The 9,033-nt window shown below is 44.3% G+C and overlaps 1 protein-coding gene across 2 annotated transcripts in view; it reads left to right on the top strand.

Moving 5' to 3' along the window:
• The first annotated feature begins 8,898 nt into the window (after positions 1-8,898).
• Positions 8,899-9,033, top strand: part of CCDC83 (coiled-coil domain containing 83) — a 36,299-nt gene continuing 36,164 nt past the window's right edge. The window contains exon 1 of one of the 2 annotated variants that reach the window (XM_090030625.1): positions 8,899-9,029. The gene's annotated coding sequence lies outside the window, so the exon portion shown is untranslated. The remainder of the gene's footprint in view (positions 9,030-9,033) is intronic. The other variant, XM_090030626.1, reaches the window with a different exon arrangement.

Raw genomic sequence — 9,033 nt, 5'->3', positions numbered from 1 at the left:
TATGTAAATTTTTAGCATATACCTGCTTGTAAAGGCTGTCCCCATCTTGTTATTCCTGAGCTTTCTAAGCAACAGAGGAAACAGATACTTTCCATCTTCCTTGCTGATATTTTCCTTAGTGTATAAGGAATATTTAGTGTATATTGTATTTCCTAGAAAGATAATGCATGTTTTGTTATTTGTATGTGGAAACATAACAGCAATAGGAAAGATGCATCTGAATATGGGATTGTGTACATGTTGAAGGGTTCTTGCTTCTAGAAGCAAAATAGCTATATGAACAGAACCCAACAGTAGATCACCATCTACACCATTTACAACAAGTTGAAGTCACCTCTCCCCCCTGTTCAGTAATCAAGCTCTTCACAAGGTTTAACATACTAAACTTCACAACATCCCTGGATGGGAGGTGTGACTGTCTGTTTACAGAGAGTTTCCCCGTCCCTAAATTTCCTAAATAACTTCTTAATGCAGAAAATCTGTGACAAAACACAGACTTTGAACTAAGGTCTCCTAAATCCTGGGCTAAAGGCCATTGTGTCCATACGTTCATCCACTCTCTTCCTTTCTGAAAGCAGGACATTCCTACCTTAAACATATTCCTTAGCAGGTATTAGCTCTGTAGAAGGTTTTCCCCCCAACCAGATTATCATAGGAGAGCGTTATGAATTGGCAACTCACTGCATTAAGAGCTTGCATTAAATTATGCACAATAACACAGTTGTTTGTCAATGCCCTTAAAAATTGTGTGTGAAGTTTTTATCAAAGCCAATAAAAAAAAAAAGGCTTATAAAAGTTAAAACAAACAAAAAGCGTTTTTTTCTTACATCATTTAAATTTTTACCTGCTGGAGTGAAACAGAAGCAGAGGACCTCTGGAATGCTCTTGTGACGATTGTTTTTTTTTATTTATTTTCCTCAATCAAGGATGGTTTCTTCCATTGCCATTCCCCTGCACCCCATCTCTTCATAGGGATGGGTATTTTTAAATCAGGACATTTATTCAAGTCCTAAATATGGATTTAGGCAGTAGCATAACGAGGGCAAGGTGAGAGGGGCACCAGCCCTGGGTGCTGACTAGGAGTGGGTGCCAGAATTGCCCATGAGAGTCTTTGTTACAGCAAGAGCAGCCCTGTACTGCTTTACCTAACCATAAAAGCCAAGCAGGGCAGTGCTGCACTGAACAGTGTATCCTGGGGATGAGGGAAAGGTGGAGTGAGTAGAATGGTGCTCCCCCTGCTTTCTCCCCCAGGGAGCCTTTGCTAGAGCAAGTACAACACTCTCCCCAGTGTGTATGTATGTAATGGGGGTGGTGGATGAACAAGGGCAGAACCCAGCCATGGGGCAGCTGTTGCCTGAGTGGACCTGATACTGCTACAGCAGTAGCCCTGGGGGGGCAAGTTTTCCCTTCCACTCACCCTTGCCCTCCTCCCCCCATCTGAAGTGGTCAGCGTACCCTGCTGCACCCTAGGTGCTCAATGAGCTTGCTACACCTCTGAATTTAGGAACTGAATTTTAGGCATCTCTTCTTGAAAAGGACAGTTTGCATCTTAAACCAGTTACAGCGATGCTGAACTGAATGGTTGAGGGAAATCCCAAATTAGAAATAGCTTCTCACTGCAATCTCACTTACCTATGTGGGTCTTTGCAGCAGGCCCCTTTCTCTTCTATTTCATTGCCTTGGCCTGTGATCTAATTGCTTATCATCAGCTAAGCAGAATCAGGACAGATTCGAACTTGAAGGAAGGAAGGAAAACTGAGCTATTCAGAAAACTGAATACACAGAAAGTAGTGCTGGGTATTCAGTTGTGAGCAGCACTGAAAGTATGTACAGTCAAGATGTAAAGCTGAACTCCTCATTTCTTGTTGTCATTAAATATTCCACAACACTTTTAATAAGAGTAAGAGTCTGTTCCCTGGAACCTCTTCCAATTTAGGTGACCACATCCTGCCTACATAAATTTCCTCCTGCAGGTCTACCCTCTGATTCCTGTCCCAAACTACTCCAAACTCCTCTGTTTCATACCCAAAGCACCTGTATATCATTGGCAAGTGGATCAAATTAAGCATGTTATTGGTGGGCAGGGGCTTGGTACCACTTCCTCCCTTACCTCCTTGCAGAGAGGTAGGGAGTGGCCAGGCAGGGAGAGTCTGAGCCTGTCCTTATCTGCTTATCACTTCCCAGCATCGAGAGGGTCCAGAGGAGGGCCACTTGTATGATTTGGGGATAGCAGGGCAGACCCTATGAGGAGAGGCTATGGGACCTGAACTTATTCAGGCTTCACAAGAGAAGGCTGAGAGGGGACCTGGTGGCTGTCTATAAACTTACCAGAGGGGACCAGCGGGGAATGGGAGAGACCCTGTTCACCTGAGCACCTCCCAGAGTAACAAGGAATAACAGCCATAAGTTGTTTGAGAGTAGGTTTAGGCTGGACATTTAGAAGGCACTATTTCACAGTCAGGACCACTTGGATCTGGAACCAGCTTTCAAGGGAAGTGGTGCTGGCTCCTACCCTGGGGGTCTTTAAGAGGGGGGTTGACAATTACCTATCTGGGGTCATATAAGCCCAGTATTCTCTCCTGCCCAGGGCAGGGGGTTGAACTTGAAGATCTACTTAGGTCCCTTCTGACCCTACATCTATGAATCTATGTGGCACCCTTCAAAAACTCTCATGGCACCCTTGTTGAGAACCACTGCTCTAGAGAGAGAAGTATAAGGACCTTCTGCTGAAACCACTCCACTGCATGCATAAATAGCTGTCATATGCATTTACCACATTTGCATTACTTCTTGATATAATTTAGAATTTTAAATCAGGGCTATTAATCAGACCCCATAAGGGCCCTACTGTACTGAGCACTGTGCAAACACGGAGAAGTAGACAGTCTCTGCCCCAAAGAGGTTACCCTGTAATAGGCAAGACAGGCATAGGATGGGGGCCAAAGGTAGAATGTATAAATTGTGAATGGCAATCAATGCCACATTCGTTAGGATAGTACCATTGTTAATGCTGTATTAACAACAGGAATGATATTGTTTCAGTTCATCTGTTAAACAGAAGCTCCAGGGAGTTGCTCTAAAGGAAAAAAGTGTTCTCCTTTAAAAGGATGCTTTTGGGGGCCAGGGATTCTGCATTTCACTGTGATGTTTGTACATTAAAGGGGAATTAACTAAGAAGAGTAGGAGAGTTGTAACACAAAAGTATTTTATCTCCCCAATGAGACATCAAATCCACAAAAGGGACATATGCATTGCAACACCTAACTTTTAGTTGCCTGCCACCTACTGGAATCCTCAGCCTTTAGTCAGGCACTCAGACAATTTGCACTTAGGCACCCAGGCCTTCTGTGCACTGCCTGGCAAGTGTTCAATGCTGAAGAAGGCACAAGTGTGAGCAAATTAAGCAGAGACCCACCTGGAGTACCCATTTGCGCCATAAATAGATGTCACATTTGTTCTGGGAGAATATGTTCTGTCTCATGACCCTACAGACATACACGTCCACTATCCCACTTCAAATCCCACCAAATATGAGAGATAAAATGTGCTATCGCTTTTTCCAGGGACACCACAGTGTGCATCAGTAAGGTTATTGCAGTTCATTCCCTAACAAGCTGGCCAGGATGTATGGTGTCACTAGCCACTTACTGACAGAGGAGCTACAATGTAGCTTGGAAGGGTTACATGTGACTGTGCTGGGCCTGCTTTGATCCGGGTCAACAAAAACTCAGGCCAGTCAGGACTAGCTCAAATGCAATGTCTGCTAATGGACTTGGAAATGCCAGAGAGAAGAGTGGTGCCTAGATGTCACCCTGAAAGGCAACGAAGTACCTAATTCTAGCCAAAAACTTCACTATTCAGAAAGGGAAATGGAAACCCTGCAGCTGCTTAGGCAAAACTCCTCTTTCAAACCCTACAGTAGCTCAGTGGGAGGATAGATTGTGCACATGGCTCTAACAGTGGAGGTAGCCAATGTTGCCCAGTGAGGGTAGCCAAGGTATTCATTTCTGCCATGAACAGTCAGGTCATGTCAGGCAATATCAAAGAAATCAACTTCCTCACACTTATAAGCAGTAGGTTAGTGGTTTAGGGCCCTCACCTGGGAGGTGGAGGAATATTTTCCAATTCTCACTCTCAACTGATTCAGATCCAGGTCACTAGACCAAGAATTTCATGTCAGGAATTTCACATGTCAGCCTAATAGTCAGGTATACCCCATATACCTGACTATTAGGCTCATATGAGACAACCCTTTTCAATCTCTCTTGCTGGACAGATTCTCTTCCATTTTGTATAAAAAAAAATAATTGGGATAGTAACTTGAATGCACATCTCCCAATCCCAAGTACATGTCCTAATTTTTTAATATAATGTAGGACACAGCCAGCCAGCCCCGAAAGTCTTTTGAGCCCAGCCCAGTCAGTGCTTTGAGAATGCCCACTGGATTATGTCCCAGAGGCTAGATAGGCGAATAGTTCACCAATGTCAAAACAGTTTTGCACATGCCTGCTGACAGAAATGGAGTGCCTAGGGAACTTTACCAGCAGAAACCTAGGTGCCCCCAGGAATAGATAGTAACCAGAGGATCACAGTGGTCTCACTGGATTTTTGTTATCGTTATAGGTTGAAGCTAAGCATCTAAATCAGTTTTTCAGATCATGCCCCAATCACTACAAAGACATAAGCATATGCTTCACTTTCTGCTTACATATTCCCATTGAATTCAATTCAAGACTTCTCACAAGCTAATTGAATTTCCTACTATGCTTACAGTTAGAAGTACTTGGGTAGATCTTTGCGGGGCTGAGGCCACTACTTCACAACCTTACGGTTAGGGATCAGGAAGTTAACATAAAAGCATTGGAGCATTAACACATTAGAAAATAATAATTGGACCTGATGTCTAATGGCACTTTTACATGTGCTCCGGAGGTGGAGAGGCGGTGCTTTAATTAGAGTGGCTCTGAGAGCTGGTCTAATTAAAGTGCTGCAGTGCCTTATGTATCAGTGTCCCCGCCACTGTTCCCTCTTAGCTGCATGGCATGCATGGTTGCACAGGCGTGCCTGGCAACATGGGTTGAGCGCACCTGCGCATCTGTGCACACTATTCAGCTTAGAGGGAACGCCGGTCCCTGTAATTCAAAACAGTGGCGGAGGTGCTTCAACTAAAGCTTATTCAACGAGCTTTAGTTCAAGTGCCTCTGCCACCATTTGGAAGTGCAGGGATGCTGATACATGAGATGTGGGAGGCTGCTGGAACACGGTAATTACCATGCTCCAGCAGACTCGATTAATCAAGTCTGCTTCAACACATTGTAATTACAGCACATCGAAGCAACCTCCATGCTCATATACAGGCACCCTAAGGCACTGAATGCCTTTCAAGGTCAACATCCAATGAAGCCAAGGTGTCTGTATGGCACAGAGTAACTTAGCACTTTGCAGGACTGTAAAGTTTGCCAGAAGGAAACTGGGAGCAAAACATTTTTGTTATTATTGTTATCAAGTAGCTTCAAAGGAATTACAAAGGGAGTCAAACCCACAGTAAAAACTAAAAGGTGTTGCCAGTGTCCCTGAAAACTCTAAAATGATGAGAGTTAATGACTGAATAATAAAAAACAATAATAAACTTTGCATTTCCATCTAAGAACCTCAAAGAGCTTTAAGGAACATGAATGCAGAAAGCCTCCTTACAGCACTGTGACATGAGTCCCATCTCTATTTTATAGCTAGTAACACCAACATACTAGATTAAGTGACTTGCCCAAAACCATCCAAAAAATTTGAGGCAGAGCCAAAAACATAAGCCAGCTCTCCTCTACCAGTCCCTCATACCTACATGAAAATACTCCTTGAACTGCATAATTCAGTTAATTAACCAGTTTAAACATGTTTACTAAGGATCTTTGTGTGCCCTCCAAATGACTGTTATGTATGAATCTAAACCATTTCAGTGTTGCATGATAGATAGAGAGAGAGAGAGAGATGGGGGGCAGTGGGTCGAACGTCTCTGTAGAGCAGTCTACAGTCCAAATCCATGACTGAGTGGCGGCCTTCTACAGCACACAGTAAAATGCAGCAACAAGCCAGACAGAAATGCTTCTCACTCAGCCCCTAACAGTGGGTTAACTGCAACATATGCCTGAGTTTATGGACACTCCGAATGTACTATTTTGCTGCTCAGAGCTGGGGGTAACAGGTCAGCAACAGACACCCACATTTTTATCATCAAACTGAAGCAAAAAAAATTACATAAATATGGAAGAATAATTACAATGAAGCACATTATTTATGAACCCTGTGCAACCTTTTATTGCGCTCAAGAAAGACCATGAGATTAGTGTCCTGCAACTATCATGAGCACGGATCTAGCTTGTACGGTTCCTATTATTGCTACAGTTTGTCACATAGTATGTAATAACCTTTCTGCATATTAAAGCAATTATTTTAATGCCTAACTCTTATGTAGTGCTTTATATCAGTGGATCTCAGAGGTCTTACTAAGGATGTTAGTATCATTATCTCCATTTTGCATACAGGGAAACTGAAACAGAGCAGGAAATGACTTGCCTAAGGTCAAACAATAAGTCAGTGATAAAGTTGGGAGTAGAAACTCATGTCACTCATATCTTCATTTCTAGCCCCAGTCCACTGCTTTATCCACTTGAACACGTAACTTCTAAAACCTAACAGCTATAATACACATAAGGTAAAATCCTGTTCAATGTTTGCATTGAAATCAATGGCACTACTTCCACTGACTTCAATGAGGCATTGCCCTGCCTGGCTCCTACGCCTGAGTAAGGCAGGGCAAACAAGCACCGTTGTGCTCTCCCATGCTTCCTGTGGAAAAACTCCCCACAGATATCCACAAAGCCACTTCAGTGTTTTCCTTCCAATACCTCCTTAAAGCTCTCCTTTCCTGAAATATCTACAGAAAAGCTTGATGACAACTAGGCTGCTGCTTTGCTGCGACCACTGTCTGCCATGCCGAGTAACACTGTTTCATTAATTTCTTTCTGCAAGAACTTCAGAATGGTTGGACTGTCTGTTGTCTCTTATACTTAGATGGTAAAAAGAGAGCAAGTATTTCTGTTCTGTGTTATACAGCACTGTGGGCCTTGTGCCCAAAACTGGGGTTCCTAAAGCACTATTGGAATAATACTACTACTAATACTATACAGATGATGGTGATACAATACCTACAAGCTGTAATGAAGGACGCATTCAGCTCTAGCCTCAGAAACTTGTTATGAAAAGTAATAAAAAATTCCTTCCATATTTGTTCTCCTCTTCTTTCTCCTGGTTCCTCCTATTATATTTTAGAGAAGCTTGTAAACAAATATGTCTTTTAAAAAGTTCAGGAAGTAACTATAGCTTTTATTATAGTCTACCACACATGGTGAACTCCCAAGGAAATATTAAAATATATTCTTCTCTTCATAGTTGTAGTATGTGACTTCCTAACAAACACATCTTTTATGTCCACACAAGCAAAAAAATATAAGTCGACCCTATCCATGGTTACATGTGCTCATTTTTCTATCATAGCAGGGTTTTGGGTCAGATCTAAGATTCTTGTATTGCACAATTATTCCTAATGGAGGTCAGTTTATGTTTGTTACGGAGGTGGCAAAGATTGGGTGTTCCTAACTATCCAATTTTCATGCTGTTGAGTGCTTATGTTATGCACCAGGTAAATACTATACCTAGATGACAGTCTTTGGATCCTTACTATAGGAAGGGGGCTTAAAAGGAATTATATTCTTTGCTTTCTCACCTAACCAGGTACATACAGCTACTATGTGCAAATAAACAGCTACTGCCTTCCCATCACAATGTCGAAACATTTCAGTGTGGCTGTCAACAGCACCTGATCCTGCAACCCTGGGATTGGTTCCTGAACCAAGGCCCGATACCCTATTTTCACCAAAAATACCCCAGAATTTTGTACTGATCAATTATAGATGAGTTATATAGCTACATGAATGTATTTATATTGTAAAAAGCAAGCATATTGATTTGGAAGGACTTCTTTGAGGTGACTTTGCTGGACTTTTTGAAAGGCTCTTGGTTGGACTTTTTGACGGGTTCTTGGCTGGAGTCTTCTCCGGAGTCCTGGCTGCAGGTTTTTCTGAAGTCTCGTCTGCTGTCTTAAAGAAAGCGTCCAGGGAAGTTTGGACAGACGTTCTCCAGGGAGGTGAGCGATGCAGTGACCTTATTCACTAGTGTGGCGTGGCGTGGCGTGGCATTGGATCAAGCGCTGTAAAGCTGAAACTGACGTCCTAAAGTTGAAGCTGGGTGCCAATTTAGAAATGTTGTAAGTGTGAAACGTTGTTACTTGAAACGTCCTAAGTCAAGGGCTGCCTGTACTCCACCAGCGGAGCTACGCTTTGTTCTGCCATACGGCTGTCTGCTCGGGCTCATGCAGCTCCTGGTCCACGTCCCGGCATTTTACTTTTGACTCATTCCAAGGAAGTTCAAGTTGTTTCTTGTTTCCGTCTTATCCAGTCCTAAGCCCCTGGCCTGTTAGGAAAGCTTCTAGCTTGCTGCAGACGGAGAGCTGCTGTGGCAAGGGTGCACCACCCCCTTTTCAAAATCCTAGATCTGCCCATGCTGCCACCTGCCTTGTCCCATGGCAGTCGCCCTTTCTTCTGCAGGAGCTTGGGACAGCCTCACCCAAAGGCTTTTGGGCCAAATGCTTGCAACCCACCAAGGGCTGCTTGGCTAGCCTGATCCCTGCTTGCTGGGTCTCACTGCAGAGCAAGCAGGCACAGGGCAGGGAAGAGGCAGCTCGCACCGCCCACAGCACGAGGGTGGGGGCGGGGACCGCAGAGCAGCAGCAGCAAACCCGCTCCGAGCTCCCTCTGGGCGCGGCCCGCGCAGCTGCTGCTCCCCGCACTGGCCGCCAGGGGTAGCTGCTGCCCGCCCAATGCGGCGCCGCCGGCGGGGGCGGAGCGTTGCCGTGGTTACCGGGGAACGTTGGCCTAGCGGGGGCGCCGGGGCAGCGCGAGGCCGGGGGAGCTCTGGTAA

The sequence above is a fragment of the Crocodylus siamensis genome, chromosome 1 (assembly GCF_052110815.1).
Source record: "Crocodylus siamensis isolate JL-2025a chromosome 1, ASM5211081v1, whole genome shotgun sequence".
NCBI lineage: Eukaryota > Metazoa > Chordata > Crocodylia > Crocodylidae > Crocodylus > Crocodylus siamensis.
Note: the sequence above shows the minus strand (reverse complement) of the source record. Positions and strands in the feature narration are given on the sequence as shown.